At 35.9% G+C, this 22484-nt stretch overlaps 1 long non-coding RNA gene across 1 annotated transcript in view; it reads right to left on the bottom strand.

The window, feature by feature from the left end:
* Positions 1–21449, bottom strand: part of LOC134733088 (uncharacterized) — a 73509-nt gene extending 52060 nt beyond the window's left edge. The window contains exon 1 of the long non-coding RNA XR_010116651.1: positions 21210–21449. This is a non-coding gene — a long non-coding RNA (uncharacterized lncRNA). The remainder of the gene's footprint in view (positions 1–21209) is intronic.
* Positions 21450–22484: the final 1035 nt, after the last annotated feature.

The following is a 22484-nucleotide window of genomic DNA, read 5'->3' as shown; positions in this document are numbered from 1 at the left end:
GTGCTATAATATGGATGAGGCTCTATTGTGGGCTGTTTCATTCTTCTAGGGACACAGCATTCACAGAAAAATAATGATATAATACACAGTAAATTTTTGGGGTGTTAGTTATATACTCAGTTCCAGACAAACATAAAAATTAACTGAAACATTATGATAATTTTTTAATACATGAAGCCTGAAATGTTAAAATCTGCATGCTTTTTATCAGAAGTTCCTAACAGTGTCTAATTGTCAACTAAAATGGTTCAGAGGCATAAATTTATAACAGATTAAGGAAATATTTATGACTTTAAAAAATTGATATTGTCTTAGATTTCAACTGAATTGCACACTGGAATACTAATAGATGGGCATATGCCTTCAGAGACCAATTAACAAATAATCTCTGGGAACTAGGGCCCAAGCATTGATACTTTGTTAAGCTCCCATAAATAACTACTGTGTTTCTAGAATTGACAGCCTTAGCCTACCACATTCTACTTCTTCATCAGTATCTTGAATAAAGGATTTCCTTGATAAAATATTGCTTTTCTATGATAAAGAAATGGATGCAGATGAGGTTAGTTTAAGGGATGGCCTCTTCTCTTAGCCACAAAATTTAAGTTGTGATTTTTCTGTGCTTCCCATTCTTAGTCTTTGAAATAAGGAAGATTTTCTAGGTAAAATGCAAGATTCTCTCAGCTTTGAATTTCTAGGTTTTTTAAGTAATGGAAGGAAAAAACTATTCTGTCTCTCTGCAATCATGAACTGATTAATCTATGTAATGAATTACAGCAAACTGGCAGTAGACACAATTATTTATGGGGAATTATTAAATAATTCTATGTAATAAATTTGAGTCTTCTGCTTTTTTGTGTTAAAAATACAAATAGAAGACTAAAGTAGAAATAAATTTTTATCTAGAAAATTTAGATCAAAATTATTTTCCAAAGAAAGCATTCTAAAAATGAAACATTTTCTAAAACATCTATAATGCCTTAAAAATATTGATTTTTTCAATTTGCCAGATATGTGAAGCTTGACTATAAAACGTAGAATCTTTATGGCAAAATTTCACTATATAAATTTGTTCTTTATATAATGAGTTGTGGTGTATCAAAATTTAAAACTTTGCATTTGAGCTTGCCACTACTATATGTCTCTATCAGTAGACCTCCAACAAACCTTCAAAAATGCATTCTCAGAATCATTTATTTATTCAGTTAACAAATATCTCTGTTGCAAATCTGCTGGGCACTGAGGATAGAAACAATTGTCACTTCTTAAGGAATGCAGGGCACAGAATCATATCTATATATGATTGTATATTATATATGTGTATAATATATATTTATATTTAAAAGGGGTTTCTTACAGGGAGCATGTAATTGATTATTGCTTTGTTGTATAGCTTGACAATCTCTGTCTTTTTATCAAAGTGTTTTAGACAAGTGATACATTTTTTAAAATGTTGAAATGATAGCAGTAGACACATTTAAAAACACAAAAAGAAATATGTATGTGTATAATATATAATACACTATAATATATATATTCCAACAGAGATATCAACAATATAATTTGGAACTACAGTAGATGTAGCAAGTAACAAAAGGTAAAGGGTAAGTAATTCTTTAGGAGAAAAGGGGAAAACAGACATTGCACATGGAAGTAAGTATGTGTATAAAAATAAACATTTCAACAGTTTTAAACAAGCCTGTTAAGTTTAGAGAATTAGAATTCAGTTTGCAGGGTCATTTGTTGTTTGTATAAAAGGAGATAATTCTTTAAAAGAAGGTTACATGGTGATATAAATGCTAATTATAACAAAATGATGTACTTGACATTTCTAGAAGATAAAATGGCCACATAAAGATTAACTTTGTACTTTAAATATGCAGTATCCCTTATCCAAATTTCTTGAGATCAGAAATGTTTCAGATCTTGAATTTTTTCAGATTTTTGGAAATTTGCATGTACATAAGATATTTTAGGGAAGGAACCCAATTCTATACATAAAATTCTTTTGTTTCATATTCACTTTATACAAATAATCTGAAGGTACTTTTACACAATTTTTTAACAAATATTTTATCTGTAAAATATACACATATTTTCAATGATTTTGTACATGAAACAGTTTTTTATTGTATTTTCACTGTGATGCCTCACAAGATCAGTTGTGAAATTTTTCACTTGTGGCATTGTGTTGGTATTCAAAAAATAGTTGATTTTGGAACTTTCCAGATTTCAGATTTTTAGATTGGGGATATCTAACCTATATATTATTGAAAAATAAACATTTGTTTTTATTTGTTTTTCAATATCCTTCAGTTGAAGACTCTTTTGCCTAAGACCGTAGTACTAGAAAAAAATGTGTCTTTCTCAACTATATAATATTGCTTTTTTTCCCAGATATTGAGACAAAGCATTCCACTTTTTTGCCTCTTTAACACCTAAGTAGAAAACTTAATGGTGAGTTCTCAAGTGGCAGAGGCAACCAATGTTCTGATTTTTTTTTTCCCAGCATATGTTAGTTTTGCCTCTTTTGGAACTTCATACAAACGAAATCATACAATATGCATTCTTTTGGTATTTGGTTTCTGTTTCTCAGCATCATGGTCCTGATATATGTTCATGTAATTCCATACACGAGTTTCCCTCTTATTGTTACATAGTACTCCATGAATGAATGTGTATGAATATGCTAGGGTTTTTTTAGTCATTTTTTTATATTGGATACCTGGACAACTAGATAGTTTCCAGATTTGGGCTACTATGATAAATACATAGATTTACTTGTAGATTAATCTACTATGGACATGTGTGTACTTTTTTTAACGATTTAATTTATTTGGGCTAATACTTATGAGTAGATTATGTTTAAAATAGTAAGAAACTACCAGATATTTGCCAGTTAGGTGTATTATCTTAGGTCCTCACCAATAATGTAGGAGAGACCTAATAGTCCACAACCATGAGAACATTTACTGTAAAGTTCGATGAGTTTTTACAAATGTGTATCATTATCGAATCTTTTCATCACCATACAAAGTTTCTTCCAGTGATTTTTTTCTGCTACTCTGTGTCTTTCACATTAATTTTTAATGATATCTTTTGATGAACAGAAATTTTTAATTTTAATGAAATCTAATTTAAAAAAAATTTTTATGGTTATTGCTTTTTGTCCAGACTAAGAAGTGTTTGTTTACCCAATTGATGAATATATTATCTGGTGAGTTTTTAAAAAAGTTTTATGGTGGCTGTTTTTATGTTTAGATTAATTATCCATGTGAAATTAATTCTTGGTATAATGCATAAGTTCAAATTTTTTCTCCTATATAAATATTGAGTTGTTCTAGCACCTCTTTTTGAAAAGACTTTCTTCCTTTGGCCTGTTTTGGAATCTTTGTCAACAATCTAACCATACATATGTATAGATCAGTATCTTGATAGGCACTCTATTCTCTTACATTGATCTTGCTGTCCTTTGTCAGTACCACAATGTCCTTAACATAAAATTTAGTTGTGTTGAATACAGGTACTCTAAGTCTCCAAAATTGTTATTCTTTTTCAATATCACTTGAGATATTCTGGATGCTTTACAACTTTATATTTAAAGTGGTTTCTTACAGACAGCATGTAGTTGATTATTGCTTTATTGTACAGCTTGACAATCTCTGCCTTTTTATCAAAGTGTTTTAGACAAGTGATACATTTTTTAAAATGTTGAAATGATAGCAGTAGACACATTTGAAAGCATAAAAAGAAACAGGCAACTGATAGCAGTTATATATTTAACTCAGTATATCCAACATATTGTCATTTCACTAAGTAATAAATACAAATATATTCATGGGATTTTTACATTATTTTTCATACTAAATATTTGAAATCCAGTTTATATTTTACACTTAAACTTATTTCAAGTCTAACATAAAATTTTCATTGAAAATATCTTATCTTTAGATTTCTTAAAATTTACAGTTAAAAATGTTGATTCACATACACGCAGGGTTCCAAAAATACTGAAAAGTCTCAGAATAACCGAATTGTTTGTTTTCCAATTTAAACTTTAATTAATTAAACATTTAATAAAGTTAAAAATTTAGTTCTTGATGTATGCTAGCCACACTCCAAATGCTAAATAGCCACATGTGGCTAGTGGCTACCGTATCAAAAAGTGCATATTTAAAGTAATTCAATTCAAATAAAGTATAGATCAAATTTATTGTAATTATTTTTATGGTTGAGTTTAACTACAATCTTGCTTTTTTATATATTTTTCCATTCTTTCTTTTTTTGAATTATTTTTGCTCTTTAATATTACATTTTATCTCCATTATTGGCTTATTTGCAATACCTCTTTGTTTTACTTTTTAAAGGCTAGTGTATGGTTTTTAAAATGAATCTTTAAATTAATAAAGTCTATATTCAAATAATATTTTGCTTCTTTATGTATAACTGAACATGACACAGTATAATTACAATAGTGTGCTCCTTATATTTTGTGCTATTGATGTCAGGCATTCCCCCTTCTAGATATGTTGTAAACTTTACAGTACATTGTTATTTTCATTCTAAGTATTTGTCTTTCAAAAAATTTTTTAAAGGGACAGAAAACTATTGCATATTTGCTCACATAATGACCATTTCTGGAGCTGTTCATTTCCTTTTATAAATCCAATTTTTCATCTGGCATTGTTTTCCTTCAGCCTGAAGATATTTTTTATACTGTGGGTCTGCTGAAAATACATCCTCTCAGCTTTTGTCTGTCTGAAAAAAAATCTTCATTCACTTTCATTTGTGAAAGGTGTTTTTGCTGGATATAGATTTTTTTTCTTCTCTCTTTTAGCACTTTAAAAATAATGTTCCATTGCCTGTAAAGTTCCTGTTGAGAAGCCTGGAGTCATTCATATCTTTGTTCCTGTATCCATAATGTGTTTTTTTGTCTGGGTGATTTTATATTTTCATAACTGTTTTTGTGTAGTTGGATTATATGCCTTCATGTACTTTTGTTTTGTTTGTTGGTGTTTTAGCCTACTTGTTTTTTTTTTTTTTTTTTTTTTTTTTTTTTTTTTTTCTTTTTTTTTATTATACTTTAGGGTTTTAGGGTACATGTGCACAATGTGCAGTTTTGTTACATATGTATCCATGTGCCATGTTGATTTCCTGCACCCATTAATTCGTCATTTAGCATTAGTTGTATCTCCTAATGCTGTCCCTCCCCCCTCCCCCCACCCCACAACAGTCCCCGGAGTGTGATGTTCCCCTTCCTGTGTCCATGAGTTCTCATTGTTCAATTCCCACCTATGAGTGAGAACATGCGGTGTTTGGTTTTTTGTCCTTGCGATAGTTTACTGAGAATGATGTTTTCCAGTTTCATCCATGTCCCTACAAAGGACATGAACTCATCATTTTTTATGGCTGCATAGTATTCCATGGTGTATATGTGCCACATTTTCTTAATCCAGTCTATCGTTGTTGGACATTTGGGTTGGTTCCAAGTCTTTGCTATTGTGAATAGTGCCGCAATAAACATACGTGTGCATGTGTCTTTATAGCAGCATGATTTATAGTCCTTTGGGTATATACCCAGTAATGGGATGGCTGGGTCAAATGGTATTTCTAGTTCGAGATCCCTGAGGAATCGCCACACTGACTTCCACAATGGTTGAACTAGTTTACAGTCCCACCAACAGTGTAAAAGTGTTCCTATTTCTCCACATCCTCTCCAGCACCTGTTGTTTCCTGATTTTTTAATGATGGCCATTCTAACTGGTGTGAGATGGTATCTCACTGTGGTTTTGATTTGCATTTCTCTGATGGCCAGTGATGAGGAGCATTTCTTCATGTGTTTTTTGGCTGCATAAATGTCTTCTTTTGAGAAGTGTCTGTTCATGTCCTCTGCCCACTTTTTGATGGGGTTGTTTGTTTTTTTCTTGTAAATTTGTTTGAGTTCATTGTAGATTCTGGATATTAGCCCTTTGTCAGATGAGTAGGTTGCAAAAATTTTCTCCCATTGTGTAGGTTGCCTGTTCACTCTGATGATAGTTTCTTTTGCTGTGCAGAAGCTCTTTAGTTTAATGAGATCCCATTTGTCGATTTTGGCTTTTGTTGCCATTGCTTTTGGTGTTTTAGACATGAAGTCCTTGCCCACGCCTATGACCTGAAATCAATAAATGTAATCCAGCATATAAACAGAACCAAAGACAAAAACCACATGATTATCTCAATAGATGCAGAAAAGGCCTTTGACAAAATTCAACAACCCTTCATGCTAAAAACTCTCAATAAATTAGGTATTGATGGGACGTATCTCAAAATAATAAGAGCTATCTACGACAAACCCACAGCCAATATCATACTGAATGGGCAAAAACTGGAAGCATTCCCTCTGAAAACTGGCACAAGACAGGGATGCCCTCTCTCACCGCTCCTATTCAACATAGTGCTGGAAGTTCTGGCCAGAGCAATCAGGCAGGAGAAGGAAATAAAGGGTATTCAATTAGGAAAAGAGGAAGTCAAATTGTCCCTGTTTGCAGATGACATGATTGTATATCTAGAAAACCCCATTGTCTCAGCCCAAAATCTCCTTAAGCTGATTAGCAACTTCAGCAAAGTCTCAGGATACAAAATTAATGTACAAAAATCACAAGCATTCTTGTACACCAATAACAGACAAACAGAGAGCCAAATCATGAGTGAACTCCCATTCACAATTGCTTCAAAGAGAATAAAATACCTAGGAATCCAGCTTACAAGGGATGTGAAGGACCTCTTCAAGGAGAACTACAAACCACTGCTCAATGAAATAAAAGCCTACTTGTTGTTTTATATTTTTTCTCGAATTTACTAGCTCATGATTTTTATCAACATTGGAAAAATTTTTATTCATAATTTTTCCAATTTTTTTCTCCCCATTTTAAGGAAATCCAAATACCCATGTGTTCAATTATTTGATACTGTCCCATTTTATAATGCTCATTTTCTTAGGTCTTTTATTTTTATTTACTTCAATTTTGACCATTTCTATTAATAATAGAGTCATATTCACTGATTTTTTCTTCTGCAGTTTCTCATCTGTGATTAATCATATCTAGTTTTTTTCTTAAGCTATTATATTTTTCAATTCTATAAGTTCTACATTGCTATTTTCGTATCTTACATTTCTCTTTTCTTTATGTTTTTGTTTTCCTTTGAGCATTTTGGTATATTTACATTAGCTATTTTAAAGTTCTTGTCTGATAATTCCAAAATTTCTCTCATTTCTGGATTCATTTATATTGACTAGTTTTTCCTGGTTATGCATTTCAATTTCCTGCACTTGGCCAGATTCTGAACACTGCAAGTGCTTTACCATTGAGTGGTTGAATATTGTTTTATTCCTTTAAATTCGTTGGCTCTTGTTTCACTCAAGCAACAGATTAGCTTGAATCTTTGAGGCACATTTTAAAAAGTAGTCCTTAATTATTCTTTAATCTAGAGGTGAGGTGCTATGTATTACTATCAGGTCCATCTTTGGTTCTCAACAGATTGCTTGAGTAACCAACAAGGTCTTGCTCTGGCTTGTCAGAGTTTAAATGTCCTCCTGGAATGTTTGAAACTTTAGGAATTGTTCAATATTCAGCTCAGAAGTCATTGAAGTTTTATCATGTCTATGCATAATTTAAAGTTCATGTTCAGCAAAGACTCAAGAGAATCCTTATGAAGATGTTTGGAGCTGTTGTTTTTTTTTTTTGCTATATAACCTCCGGCTCACTGAAACCCTGTCCCACTACTTGTAACTCTCAATGTTCCCGATCTCTGATCTCTGGCTCTTCACTTCAGTAAGGCAGCCTCATTTTTCTTGGCATTCTATTCCCACCCTTGCTAGAATGAAAGTCTGGGAAACCAGGCTCCACCATTATGTTTACTTTACTCTTGGGTGTCATGGTTCTGTCCTGGCTTTTGTATAATGTCTGAAAAGTGACTTCATACATTTTGTTCAGTTTTCAAATGTTTACAGCATGAGGCTGTATCCAATTTCTGTTTAACATGTTCAGACGTGAAAATCTGCTCTTGTTTACATGATTTTAATTAAACTCTTGCTTTCTTTTCTAAACCTCATCAAATACTTTATAGAAGAAAAACAGGAAAAGGGTAGTTGTAAAAATTATTTAGCAATGGTACTTTCCCTGTGTATTCCTAACTCAAACATGGCCAAATGCAAACTTCGAGTAAGAAATTACCAAATGAGAAAATGTTCATATTCATTGTTCAAAAGAATGGGAAGACTCACGAGTTAACAAGTGTAATAAGCATAAAGGAACTCTTACCTAATACATATCAAGGATTAATACTAAAAAATAAGATTAATATATAGACTTGTGTCCAGATTTCGTTCCTTCTAGTGGGTTCGTGGTCTCGCTGACTTCAAGAATGGAGCTGCAGACCTCCACGGTGAGTGTTACAGCTCTTAAAGATGGCAGGGACCCAAAGAGTGAGCAGCAGCAAGATTTATTGTGAAGAGCGAAAGAATAACGCTTCCACAACGTGGAAGGGGACCTGAGCCGGTTGCCGCTGCCAGCTGGGGGTGGCCAGCTTTTATTCCCTTATTTGTCCCTGTTTATATCCTGCTAATTGGTCCATTTTACAGAGTGCTGATTGGTCCATTTTACAGTGTGCTGATTGGTCCATTTTACAGAGTGCTGACTAGCCCATTTTACGAACCTTTAGCTAGCTACAGAGCGCTGATTGGTGCGTTTTTACGGAGCACTGGTGCATTTTACAATCCTCTTGTAAGACAGAAAAGTTCTCCAAGTCCTCAGTCGACCCAGGAAGTCCAGCTGGCTTCACCTCTCAGAGTCAGAGCCTTTTTTTTTTTGGACACAGAGTTTCACTCTTGTCGCCCAGGCTAGAGTGCAATGGCATGATCTTGGCTCACTGCAGCCTCCACCTCCCCAGTTCAAGCAATTCTCCTGCCTCAGTCTCCCAAGGAGCTGGGATTACAGGCATCCGCCACTTCGCCTGGCTAATTTTTTTGTGTTTTTAGTAGAGACGGGGTTTCACCATGTTGGTCAGCCTGGTCCTGAACTCCTGACCTCAGATGATCCACCCGCCTCAGCCTCCCAAAGTGCTGGATTATAGGCGTGAGCCACCGCCCCCAGCCAGAATCAGATATATCTTTAATGGTTATCCATCTTAGAAGTAGGCCAAGGAAATTTATTGAGCTGCAAAAAAACAGGTTTATCTAATAATTTCAAATAGAATAAATGTTAATAATTGTCTCAGCTCATTCAGGTGGCTTTACTATAAACTGGGTGGCTTATAAACAACAGGAATTTATTTCTCACAGTTCTGGGGGCTGGGAATTCCAGGATGAAGGCCCTGAACGATTCTGAATCTGGTGAAAGCGCACAAACATTTGGATCATAGTCATAATAATAAAGGATACTGGCCAGGCGCGGTGGCTCACGCTTGTAATCCCAACACTTTGGGAGGCCGAGGTGGGTGGATCACGAGGTCAGGAGATCGAGACCATGGTGAAACCCCGTCTGTACTAAAAATACAAAAAATTAGCCGGGCGTGGTGGCGGGCGCCTGTAGTCCCAGCTACTCGGAGAGGCTGAGGCAGGAGAATGGCGTGAACCCGGTAGGCGGAGCTTGCAGTGAACCGAGATTGCGCCACTGCACTCCAGCCTGGGCGACAGAGCAAGACTCCGTCTCAAAAAAAAAAAAATAAATAAATAAAAATAAATAATAGTAATAATAATAATAAAGGATACTTACATAGATAAATTATGTCTAAACTTGCATATTATTTACAGATTACAAAAGTTTCCACATTTTATCCAGACAACAAGCTGTAAGGAAGGCAAGGCGAAATTATCCCCAAAGTCAGAATTAAATTTGAGATAACTGATGTCAGAGACATTAGCATACAAAAGAAAAACTGGAAACCAGGTTGTCAGACAGACCTGTTTTCAAATGTATGCCATGGCACTTACTGTGTGAGCCTCAATTTCACTATCTGAACAAAAACTGGAATACAAATAGCTATAAAGCAGGAAATCTGGATCCAACCATTTTAACTCTGATGACAATTTGAATGAATCTGAGTATAATTTATTATGAATGCAAAACAAAATGAAGAAAATATGTCTTACTGGCATGACAGAAACCTAACAAAATTGATCTGGGTAAAATTAGATTTCATAGAACAAATAAACTCAAAACAAAACAGGAGCTTAAAATGCAGAAGGCAATGAAAAGTTATTGAAAATTTTAACTTTCTTTATAAAATTAGATCAGCAAAATCTGACCTGAGAGAAAAATAGACACAAGAGAAATAGTAGTCATGAATAAACTCACAACAGAAGTTGTGATGGGTAAAATTAACACGTACCAAAATTTGACTTATAATCCTAATAATTATTGTAAAATTTCTCATAAAGTAATAAGAACAAACAATTAGGATTTATGTTTTCTGTATAGAATCTAGTTAAATGATTAGTGTATTGATGTTTGCTCTGGAAAATTGTTTCTCAATAAAAAGTCATCAATATTATAATTGTCATTTTTAAAAATTCATAAACATAGACAAGAAAAACTTCTGCTTCATCACAATAAGCCAAATGTTTCATACATGAAACATTTCTAAGAATAATTCTTTTCTGGTAGTGCCATAATATACACAAAATTTTCTAGTACAGTGTCTGGCATAGGAAGCACAAAATATACATAGGTTTTAGACTCAGAATAGCTCAGTGCACATTTTGGCTCCACTGTCCCATTCTGTTTGACTGTGAGCAAATTGATTAACCTATTCAGTTTCCCTACTATAAAATGAGGACAATTTTAGTAGTAAACTGGAGATAATGCACATATATTACTAGTATTATTTAAAACTTTGATTAATAATAATATTATTACTTTATTGCTTGAGAGAGCACAACTCTACAAAGATCTCTATCATGATTCAAGTATCCATGAGTCAGTTTCTGAGAACTTTGGTTGAAATAGTTCTATGTTTTGCACTAATATGATACAATGTTAATTACTGTAGCTTTACTGTGATCTTGATATTTGGTAGAACATATAGTCCAATTTTGTTCTTTTCTCAGGGTGTCTCATCTATTCTTGGTCATGTCCATAGCCATAGTAATATTAGACTAAGTTTGATAAGCCATATATACTTGCACACACCCACAAATATAGAGACTCTTAGGGTTTTAAAATTGAGATTGCACATACTCTTTAAATCAACTTAGAAAATATTGATACCCTTACAATATAGTTTCTTCTTAATCGTAAACATGGTATATTTAGGTATTCCTTATTTTCTCTTCATGTAAGTTTCTGATTTTCTGTTGAGAAGCCATGTGTACCTTTTGTAGGGTTCATTCCAGGATATTTAATATCTTACACTATTATAGATGGTATCATTTAAAAGAAATTTTCTTTTGATTGCCATTATACAGTGAAACAATTGATAATATTAATATACATTATCATTGTATCATGCAAACTTGCTAACTCATTCACTCTAATTTTTATGGGTAGATTTATTTGCATTTTCTCCCTACATATAATCTATAGAAAGTTAAGTTTTGTTTCTTTTTTTCAGTCCTCAAATATACTATTTTTCTCTCCACTTAGTGTACTGACTAGAAAATCAGTAAATTGTTACATAGTTGTGGAAGCAAAAATTACCATTGTCTTGTGCCCAATCTCAAAAAGAACAGTTTCAATGCTTTACTATTAGGTATATTTGCAATATAGTTTTTATATTTTCATAGATTGCTATAATCAAACTCTATTTCTCATCAGCATGTTGATAATATGATTGTCTTCTTCTGATAACGTAGCAAACTAAAAGAATTGATATTCTAATTTTATTCTTGCATGGAATAAATTCATCTTAGTCTGGGTTATTAAATGTGTTTTGCTAGGCTAGATTTTGTTTTCTATTATTTTGTTTAGGATCTTTACATGTATTGTCATTAATGAGATGAGCTTATAGGTTTTCTTTCTTCTCCTTGTCAAATTTTGGTATCAAAGTGGTATTTGCCACATGGAGCTTAGAAATACACTATTACTTTCTACAGAAAGTTTGTATAAGGCTGGTATTATCTTTCTAATTCTTTGGTAGAGTTTGCCATATGGACCTAGAGGTTTTTCTTATACAAAGTTTCAAAATTATGAGTTTAATTTCTTTAATAGCCAATAGAATATTTAGTTTTACCAGTTCTTTATTTATTTAAAATAAACTTTATTGTGTATATGTATACAACATGATGTTATGGAATACATATAGATAGTGAAAAGGTTACTATGGTGAAGCCAATTAACATATCCATTATCTCACATGGTTACCCATTTTTTTTTTGTTTTTGTGGCAAGAATAGTTAAAATTTACTTATGTAGCATGAATTCAATATACAGTACAATGTTATTACCTATAAACCGTAGGTTAAACATGAGGTCTCTGAACTTGTTTATCCTGCAAATATGCTGCTTTGTATTCTCTGACATACATTTCTTATATCCTCCCCCCACCTTCCACCCTTGGTAACCACTGTTTTATTATTCATCTGTGTAGATTTTAATTATTTTTTAAGATTCTACATATAAGTGAAATGAAGTGCTATCACTATATAATAATAAGGGGGAATGGTAATAAACCATTCATGAGAATTTCACTCCCATATCTAATCACCTCCCACCAGGCCCCACCTCCAGCAATGGGACATTTCAACATGAGATTTGGGTGAGCACACAGATCCAAACCATATAATTCCACTCCGGGCCCCTCTCAAATATCATGTCCTTCTTACATTTCATGGGTTTTGGTATGTTGTGTTTCCATTGTTGTTGGACTCCATATATTTTTAAATATTTCTTTTCATTTCTTTCTTTACTCATTGGTTGTTCGGAAGTGTGTTGTTTAATTTCCACATATTTGTGAATTTTCCACAATTCACCATGTTATTTATGTTTAGTTTCATATCTTTGTGATATGAAATGATACTAGATATAATTTCAAACTTTTAAAATTTGTTAAGACTCATTTTGTAGCCTAACATAGGTTCTATACTGGAGAGTGTTTCGTGTGCACTGAAGAAAAATGTGTGTTCTGTTGTTGTTGGAGGTAAAGTTTTGTAAGTGTGTTTTAGGTCCATTTGTTCAAAAATACAATTCAATTTAGTATTACCTTATTAATTTTCTAACTGGTTGATTTATTCATTGTTCAAGGAGGCTTATGGAAGGCCCCTACTTTATTGTATTGCAATCTCTCTTTTCCTTCACATTTATTAATATTTGCTTTATGTATCTAGGTGCTCCAATGTTGGGTGCATGTATATTTACAGTGGTTATGTCCTCACAATTAATTTACCTTTTTATCATTAAATAGAGACCTTCTTTGTCTCTCGTGATAGATTTTGACTTGAAACCTATTTAATCAGATATAAGTATAGCCACTTCTGCTCTCTTGTAGTTGCCATTTACATGGAATATCTTCTTTCATCCTCTCACTTTTAGCCTATGTGTGTTCTTAAAGTTTACATGAGTCTCCTGTATGCAGCATATAGTTAGTTCTTGTTTTCCTATGCATTCAGCCACTCTATGTCCTTTGATTGGAAAATTTAATCCATTTACATTCAAGGTTATTATTGGTAGGGTAGCACTTACTACTGCCATTCTGTTAATTTTTCCTGGTTGTTTTGTGTCTCTTTTTTCCCTTTTTTCATCTCTTGTTGACTACCTTTATAATTTTATAATATTCTGTAGTCCTATGCTTAAATTCCTTTCTCTTTATCATTTGCATATCTGCTATAGTTTTTTGTTTTGTTTTGTTACAATGAGGTTTGCATAAAATATCTTATAGTTGTAATCTACTATTTAAGCTGATAACAACTTAACTTCTGTACATACAAAAAATTCCAGACTTTTACCCTTCCCCTCACAATTTATGTTTTTATGTCTCAATTTACATCTTTTTATAGTGTGTGTTTCTTAATAACTTATTGTAGCTTCACTTTTTACTCTTTTGACCTTTAGACATCATACTAGACGTATGTATGATTTACACAGCATCATTGTAGTACTGGAGTATTCTGGATTTTACTACACATTTAATTCTAACAGTGAGTTTTATGCTTTTATATATATACATGATAACAATTATTGTCCTTTCATTTCTGCTTTAAGAACTCTTAAGCATTTCTTACAAAGCTGATCTAGTGGTAACAAATAACCTGACCTTTTGCTTCTCTGTGAAAGTCTACTTTTTTTTTTTCACTTCCGAGGCACAGCTTTGATGGGAATAGTATTCTTGACTGGCAGTTTTTTTTCTAGCACTTTGAATATATCATCTCATTCTCTTCTGACCTGCAAGGTTTCTGCTGAGAAAACTGCTTATGATTTAATGAGGATTTCCTTATATGTGAGTTGATGCTTTTCTCTTGCTGCTTTTCAGCTTCTTTGTCTTTGACTTTTGATGTTTTGATTTTAATATGTGTTGGAGAAAATCTCTTTGCATTGAATTTATTTGGGGACTTTTGAGCTTCATGGATGTCCATGTCTTTCCCAAGACTTGAGAAGTTTTCAGAAAGTACTTCATTAAATAAGCTTTCTGTTTCTTTCTCTATCTCTTTTCCTTCTTTTAAACTCTCACAATGTGAAACTTTGTTTGCTTAATGGTATCTCATAAGTCCTGTAGACTATCTTCACTATTTTTTATTCTTTTTTCTTTTTTTTAATTTCTTTTTTCTTTTCTTTTGAATGAGTCAATTCAAAAGACCTTCTTCAGGTTCACAGATTCTCTCTTCTGTTGGACCTAGTCTGCTGTTGAAGCTCTCAATTATATATATATGATATATATATATGATATATCATATATATATAAATATATATAAATATAATATAAATAAATATAATAAATATATATATATAATTATATAGAGGGTGCAACAGCAACTGGGCTGAGGGGAATGTAGGGGATCTGCAGTAGCTTAGCTGTAAGGGGCAAAGATGAAGCATTACCTTTGCTTGGAGATGGAACACTACTCAGTGGGCATGCTGCAGTGGCAGCTTAGCCTCTGAGATGGAGGGATGCATTTGCTGCTAATCTCCGCAGTAGGATGCACTCTAGCAGTGGCTCTGGTTCTAAGATGGTGCAGAGAGGTGGCCGCATGGGCCACAGGGATGAGGGTGGGGCACAGTGTCAGTTCCTTCTCTAGGGGTAGCTCAGCACATGTACTCTCGGGAGCTTCCCCAGCTGGGCTTAGAGCCTCTGAGGACTACAGGTGTCTCCAGGAGTGCAGATGCAGATGCCTGTGATGATAATGGGCGCTGTGAGGTCCTCTTGTTTACCTTTTCCTTGCAAAGCGAAGTCCCTTCTGTTTCCAAGCCGATTCTGACTTAGGGGAATGAGGTGGCAGAGGCAAAGTGTCTCCTTTCCTTCCATGTGTGACCATCCTGAGTTTCTGTGCTCTACAAGATTTCTGCAGCTTCTTCACTATTCTCCAGTGCTCCTTTAGTTATTTTGGATAAAGTGTAGATTTTTTTTTGTAGTTTTGGAATTTCTTTTTATGGGAATGAAGACCACAAGGAGCTTCTAGTCAGCCATCTTGCTGATGTCACTGTTACTAGTTACTTCTTGTGTCTATCTTTTAATATTATGGTTTCCTAAAATGTTGCCTATTTCATCTAAATTTCCAGACATAACTTTTCATAATAATTTATTATCTTTTTAATACCTGCTAGCTTTTAGAGACAAAGTACTTTTACTTTTTAATTTGTTACAAGTTATTTATGCCTTCTAACCCCTTTCCCCTCTTTTTAAAATCATTTTGCCAGATGTTTGCTTTTAGTCTTTTCAAAGAATTAACACTTCAATGTATTAATCATCTCTTTATATTTTTTCAGTTTATTATTCAGCTTTCATCTACATTATCTTTCCTTTTTTTATTAAAGTTTTCTTTGCTGTTTTATTTCTAACATCTTTAGATGGATGCTTACTCCTTATACTTCGAGCTGTCCTTATTTCCTAGTGCATTACTTTAAGGCTATAAATTTTCATCTGTTACTATTTTAAAGTGTCCCAGGTTTTTTGTATAACACACTTTTATTATCATTCAGTTTAAGACATTTTATAATATCTGTTGTTATTTCTTTTTATTTAAGGTTTAAATAACATTCACTTCTTACTTAGCAAATAGAGTTTTTCTAGAGGCTGTTTGTTGTAGTTGCCTAGGTAAATTTCACTGTGGTCAGAGAACATATTCTATACTTTATCAATCCTTTGGAAATTGTAGAGATTTTCTTCATGGATGAAAATAGAGTCAATTTTGTGAATATTCCTTTTTTGCTTGAAAGGAATGTGGGTCTTAAGATTGTTGTATGTTATATACCGATATAAATTTATTTGTTCAATATTAATTATTTTGTTAACATAGACATATATAAAAAGTAATATTTTTCAAAATATAGCATTATTTTATATTTTTACAAAACTCTTTAATTTTCATTGTTTGAATATAGCTAAATTCTCATATCTGTTTCTGCATTCAACCTGTTGCAATACGTTATTTTGGTTTAAGTGCATGAAGACAATTGGGCCTCATCTAGTTAGGCAGTTGGAAAATAGAGTAAGTCGGACGACCATTAGTTGTCAGATCATATTTTAAGAATGCCTGGTCTAGTTCCATTATTTCATTAGATACCACAAAATACTAATTTTCTAATTTTACCATTACCTCAGTATTGAAAAACCTCCTTTGTATTCTCTTTTAATATGTGATTTATTTTTTTATTTATTATCTATTCAAAACAATATATTTTCTGCCATATCTCTTTACGCTTGTGTTAATTCTAATCTTTTTTCTGATTATTAAACTTTACTTATAATTATTTCCCAAATTCTTTTAACTGTCTTTCAGGTCCTTATTTCTCATTTTTTCCAATCTTTCTACCAGTTATCCTATTTTTCTTTCATAATCCCTGTTTACTCCTATAGCAATACTAGTTTATAGGTTTTCCCTGCATTATGACACATTTTTCTGGTGTGTCTCCATTTCCAATAGGTATTTGATTCTCATTATCCTCTTTTATTCTTCTAGTATTTACTATGGGTTTGAATGTAATCCTTTTTTATTCTTTATGTCTAAGTCAGATGAATTTTGTTATAATTTTAGAAGTTTAAGCCAGAAAAGCATTTCTCATTTTATGGCTCCAGGGCTGCTTCTTTGGGGGTGTGATGAAAATATTATTGCGAATGCCACTAGGGGTGCTGTCAGGAGGAAGCTCTGAGCTATCAGCCTTTTCAGGGATTAGCTCAGCTACAGAAAACCACTTTGCTCACATTCACTCCCCTTCCTGGAGTGATCTACAACCAATTAGGATGAGGGTGGGAGGCCGGGCACGGTGGCTCACGCCTTTAATCCCAGCACTTTGGGAGGCTGAGGCTGGAGGATCAGGAGGTCAGGAGATCAAAACCATCCTGGCTAACATGGTGAAACCCCTGTCTCTACTAAAAATACACACAAAAAATTAGCCAGGTGTGGTGGCAGGCGCCTGTAGTCCCAGCTGCTGGGGAGGCTGAGGCAGGAGAATGGCGTGAACCCAGGAGGTGGAGCTTGCAGTGAGCCGAGACCGCACCACTGCACTCCAGCCTGGGCGACAAGGCGAGACTCCGTCTCAAAAAAAAAAAAAAGGATGAGGATGGGAATGAAAACCCAACTCCGAACAATTCCTGAAGGGCTTTTCTTGCTGTAGAGCTCCCAGTGTGGACAGCTGAGGCTATTGCGCTGACATTGCAGCTTGGTAGCTCCCTGTATCCAGCCTCACTTCCTTCCCTCCCTTTCACAAGTATTGATCCCGAAGGCTCCCCCTTCATAAGCATCCAGTGTGCTAAATCCCGTCTCAGAGCTTGCTTCTAGGACCCAACCTGAGATGTGACAACTAATATTGAGAAAATAGTCTCTCCGTCACTTTACCAGAATTTCTGCCACCTGCTTTCTCTCAAGTTTTCCTCAAATGGTATCGAAAACTTGCCTTCCTTTTACCCCAAATCTGTTTTATTCCTTAAGCAATTTGTATTTTACTTCAAGTTGTCTGTCTCTGTTGCCAAGTCTCTGTCCTTTTGTTGAGTATTTCAGTAGCTGTGAAGTCCTAGGTCACCCCTCATGGTCAGTTCCTTCCCAGAGAATCTTGTACTCACCAGTTTGGATTGCTGTTCTCAGATCCACCAATTTCTTTACTCCCAGTGGGAAGACTGTTTGGAGTGGTGAGGATTTAGGATTGCTCAGAGCCGTCTTCTCTTTCTTCCTTTTGTTCTCACACCACTGCTGACCTGGTGGTTTGCCCCAGTCTCCTTGATGCATATTCATCAGGTCTTATTCAACACGTCATTTCCATAGTTTTGTTCTGCTATCCTGGTTGCTCCATCCACTTTTTTGGATTTGTGGAGATTTTAGTAGAGCTCTAAAGACATGCTTCTGCTATCTTCTTAGCATTTATCCGAAGGTGATATTTCTTGATACATTCTAAATCTGGACACCTCTTAGGGAGTTTCCTTGCTTTCTTTTCTTAATCTCCTTAGTGATCTTCCTGCTTCACTCTGACTCCCGCTCACAGCATTTCCCATTCCTTGTGGAACTTCCTCTTTTGGGTTCTGCCACTGCCAGTCTGTCACTTGTCTTCTCATTTTTTCCTGCTTGTCTCAGTTTTTGTTTTTTTTTCTGTTCGGTGTTGCTTAGCTATATGAACATATAATTTAGATTTTTCCCCACTCATTTTGTTTTCTTGTTTAGTTTATTTGAGAAAAAGTAGAGCCATTATTTTTGATAACATAGGTTCCTAAAATATGGAGGCAGAGTCCAACTCTTATTTGACACAGTTCTTTTACCTTTTACTTTTATTATAGGTAGCTAGCAATTGTGTAATTTTTCACTTCACCTTCCATTGTTGAGAATTCCATTTTACTGCATTTAGATAAAAATTCAAATTCTCAGTTGATAAGTAGTTACTGATATGAAACATAGCAACTCACACAAACCACTAGTGGCTAGAGCCCTTGGAGGGAAAGGCAGAAGTGGGTCTAATTTGAGGTAGCCCAATTATCTCCTTTTACAGTCTATGCTTGTCAATAACTAGGCCAGGTATTCAATTTAGTCTCTTGAAGTGAGATAAATGTCTCATCAAATGATTTACATCAACATTCAGAAGCATTTACCTAAGCGAGTGCTACATATAAAGACTATTTATGATTTTATAACAGATGAGAGCTGTCTGAAATAAGCATTCAGCCTGTACCATAGACATGCATCATTCCATTTTTAGAACGTTTGAAATATCTTTTGTGTATGTGTATTCAACACATACACACACATAATGTATATGTGTATTGTGTAGTTTTCTAAGCAAAATAAAACATTCTCCTATGTACTCACTTTATCACTCAAGAAAAACAAAATTACCAGGAGCCTTGAAATCCAGTGTGCATGCTACACAATCACATGCTCCACTCACTTTTTACAGAGATAACTATTATTCTAAATATGTTTTTTTAAATAAATTCTTCCATATTTTTCATTTGCAAATGAGATTTCTTGTCCATGTTTCCTGATGAATATGTACAAGAGTATTCTGGATTTTAAAGTATGCAATTGTTACATTTAGATAATGCAAGATACTCTTCCAAAGTGCTTTTAAAAATCTCCTGTCACCGGCCGGGCGCGGTGGCTCACGCTTGTAATCCCAGCACTTTGGGAGGCCGAGGCGGGCGGATCACGAGGTCAGGAGATCGAGACCACGGTGAAACCCCGTCTCTACTAAAAATACAAAAAAATTAGCCGGGCGTAGTGGCGGGCGCCTGTAGTCCCAGCTACTCGGAGAGGCTGAGGCAGGAGAATGGCGTGAACCCGGGAGGCGGAGCTTGCAGTGAGCCAAGAGGGCGCCACTGCACTCCAGCCTGGGCGACAGAGCGAGACTCCGTCTCAAAAAAAAAAAAAAAAAAAAAAAAAAAAAAAAAAAAATCTCCTGTCACAAGGAATGTGTAGGGGTCAATGTCTACAAATCCTTGCTTGTGCTTGGTACTGCCACATTAAATTTCTTTGGGACAAATTAACATTTTACTGATTACTAATATTTAAGCATCTTTTCTTCTTATTGTTGTCCTTTGCGTTGGCAAGCCAGGCAAACTTCTTTGCTTCGACAAAAAGAAAATCATAAGCTTCGAAGCACATGCTAATAGAGATGGATAGCACTGGTGGGCTCTATGATGGGCCCTACAGTGGGTGAGGCAACCTACCCACATATATGCTGTCTTCCCTTTGAAGCCTGCAAAATACTGCACTCACTCATAATTTTGAATGTGCCACTTTCATTTTGTTAACAAACGTTCCTGGCCTTTTCTTCTGTCTTTTATTCTGACATCTTTCTTTTTAGTATGATTGATATTTCTGACCTAAGAATCTTGGTGCTGTTCCATGGTAGAGGTAGTTTTGATCAGTGCCCCATAACAAGCTAGTAATTTTCCTCTAAATGAGCTATCATGAGTACTTGTATCAGGAACATTTGTATGTCAACACCTGAGAGTAGCCTTTTGCAGAGTTTCTGCCAAAAACTCCAGTCTGGGTACATTTTATTAGTAGTTTCTGCAGACTAGCCTTCTTCAGTTTCTGCCCAGAACTCGAGTCTGGGTATATTTTACTTTCTAACATGTCTAGCATCATCTGAGCAATCAAGTACGCTAATAAGGGCCAAGTTGGATTGCCTGTGCTATGATTCTTAGGAATATTTTAAGGCATATTTTCTAAGCAGCCATCCTCCTATCTAAATTCAGATTTGTTTCTGCTGATTTTGTTAATGGGACCAACAAGATTCCTGGATGAGAAATACAATGTCACCAAAACCCCTAATTCTTAGCTGTCTCTGAGTTTCCCTATAGTGACTTGGTCTGTGAGAAATAGTAGCTTATTTCTCACAGTTTAAATCTTTATAATAGATAGTGAAAATTCCTGATCTTTGACCCAGAGGATGACATTATTTATATTATACCAAATGGGGGGTGAAAATAAAAAAACAATTTTCCCTATGCTCTGGAGAGAGACACTATTCTTATCATCAGACTTTGTAAACAAAGCTACCTTTGCCTGGAGGAAGACAGTATCTCTATCTTCTAATGCTGTTTTCCACACACACATTCATGAAAAGGTGGTCTAAAACAAAGACAGTGAGTACCTCTGCTCAAATTGAGAGATGACAGCGTGCTGGCAGTCTTCACAGCCCTCGCTCGCTCTCCGGGCCTCCTCTGCCTGAGCTCCCACTTCCGCGGCACTTGAGAAGCCCTTCAGCCCACCGCTGCCCTGTGGGAGCTCCTTTGTGGGCTGGCCAAGGCCGGAGCCGCTCCCTCAGCTTGCAGGGAGGTGTGGAGGGAGAGGCGCGAGCAGGAACCGGGGCTGCGCGCGGCGCTTGCGGGCCAGCTGGAGTTCCGGGTCAGCTGGAGTTCCGGGTGGGCGTGGGCTTGGCGGGCCCCGCACTCGGAGCAGCCGGCCGGCCCTGCCGGGCTGGGCAACGAGGGGCTTAGCACCCGGGCCAGTGGCTGCGGAGGGTGTACTGGGTCCCCCAGCATTGCCAGCCCACCGGCGCTGTGCTCGATTTCTCGCCGGGCCGTAGCTGCCTTTCCGTGGGGCAGGGCTCGGGACCTGCAGCCCGCCATGCCTGAGCCTCCCCCGGCCCTCCGCCGTGGGCTCCTGTGCGGCCCAAGCCTCCTCGATGAGCACCGCCCCCTGCTCCACGGCGCCCAGTCCCATCGACCACCCAAGGGCTGAGGAGTGCGGGCGCAGAGCGCAGGACTGGCAAGCAGCTCCACCTGCAGCCCAGGTATGGGATCCACTGAGTGAAGCCAGCTGGGCTCCTGAGTCTGGTGGGGACGTGGAGAACCTTTATGTCTAGCTCAGGGATTGTAAATACACCAATAGGCACTCTGTATCTAGCTCAAGGTTTGTAAACACACCAATCAGCACCCTGTGTCTAGCTCACGGTTTGTGAATGCACCAACGGATACTCTGTATCTAGCTACTCTGGTGGGGACTTGGAGAAACTTTGTGTCCACACTCTGTATCTAGCTAATCTGGTGGGGACGTGGAGAACCTTTGTGTCTAGCTCAGGGATTGTAAACGCACCAATCAGTGCCCTGTCAAAACAGACCACTGGGCTCTACCAATCAGCAGGATGTGGATGGGGCCAGATAAGAGAATAAAAGCAGGCTGCCCGAGCCAGCAGTGGCAACCCGCTCGGGTCCCTTTCCACACTGTGAAAGCTTTGTTCATAAGCTCTTTGCATTAAATCTTGCTGCTGCTCACTCTTTGGGTCCATACTGCCTTTATGAGCTGTAACAATCACCGCGAAGGTCTGCAGCTTCACTCCTGAAGCCAGCGAGACCACGAGCCCACCAGAAGGAAGAAACTCCCAACACATCTGAACATCTGAAGGAACAAACTCCGGACACGCAGC

This window comes from Symphalangus syndactylus, chromosome 17 (genome assembly GCF_028878055.3).
Source record: "Symphalangus syndactylus isolate Jambi chromosome 17, NHGRI_mSymSyn1-v2.1_pri, whole genome shotgun sequence".
In the NCBI taxonomy this organism is placed as follows: Eukaryota; Metazoa; Chordata; class Mammalia; order Primates; family Hylobatidae; genus Symphalangus; species Symphalangus syndactylus.
The sequence above is the reverse complement of the archived record's forward strand: the minus strand, read 5'-3'. Positions and strand labels throughout refer to the sequence as shown.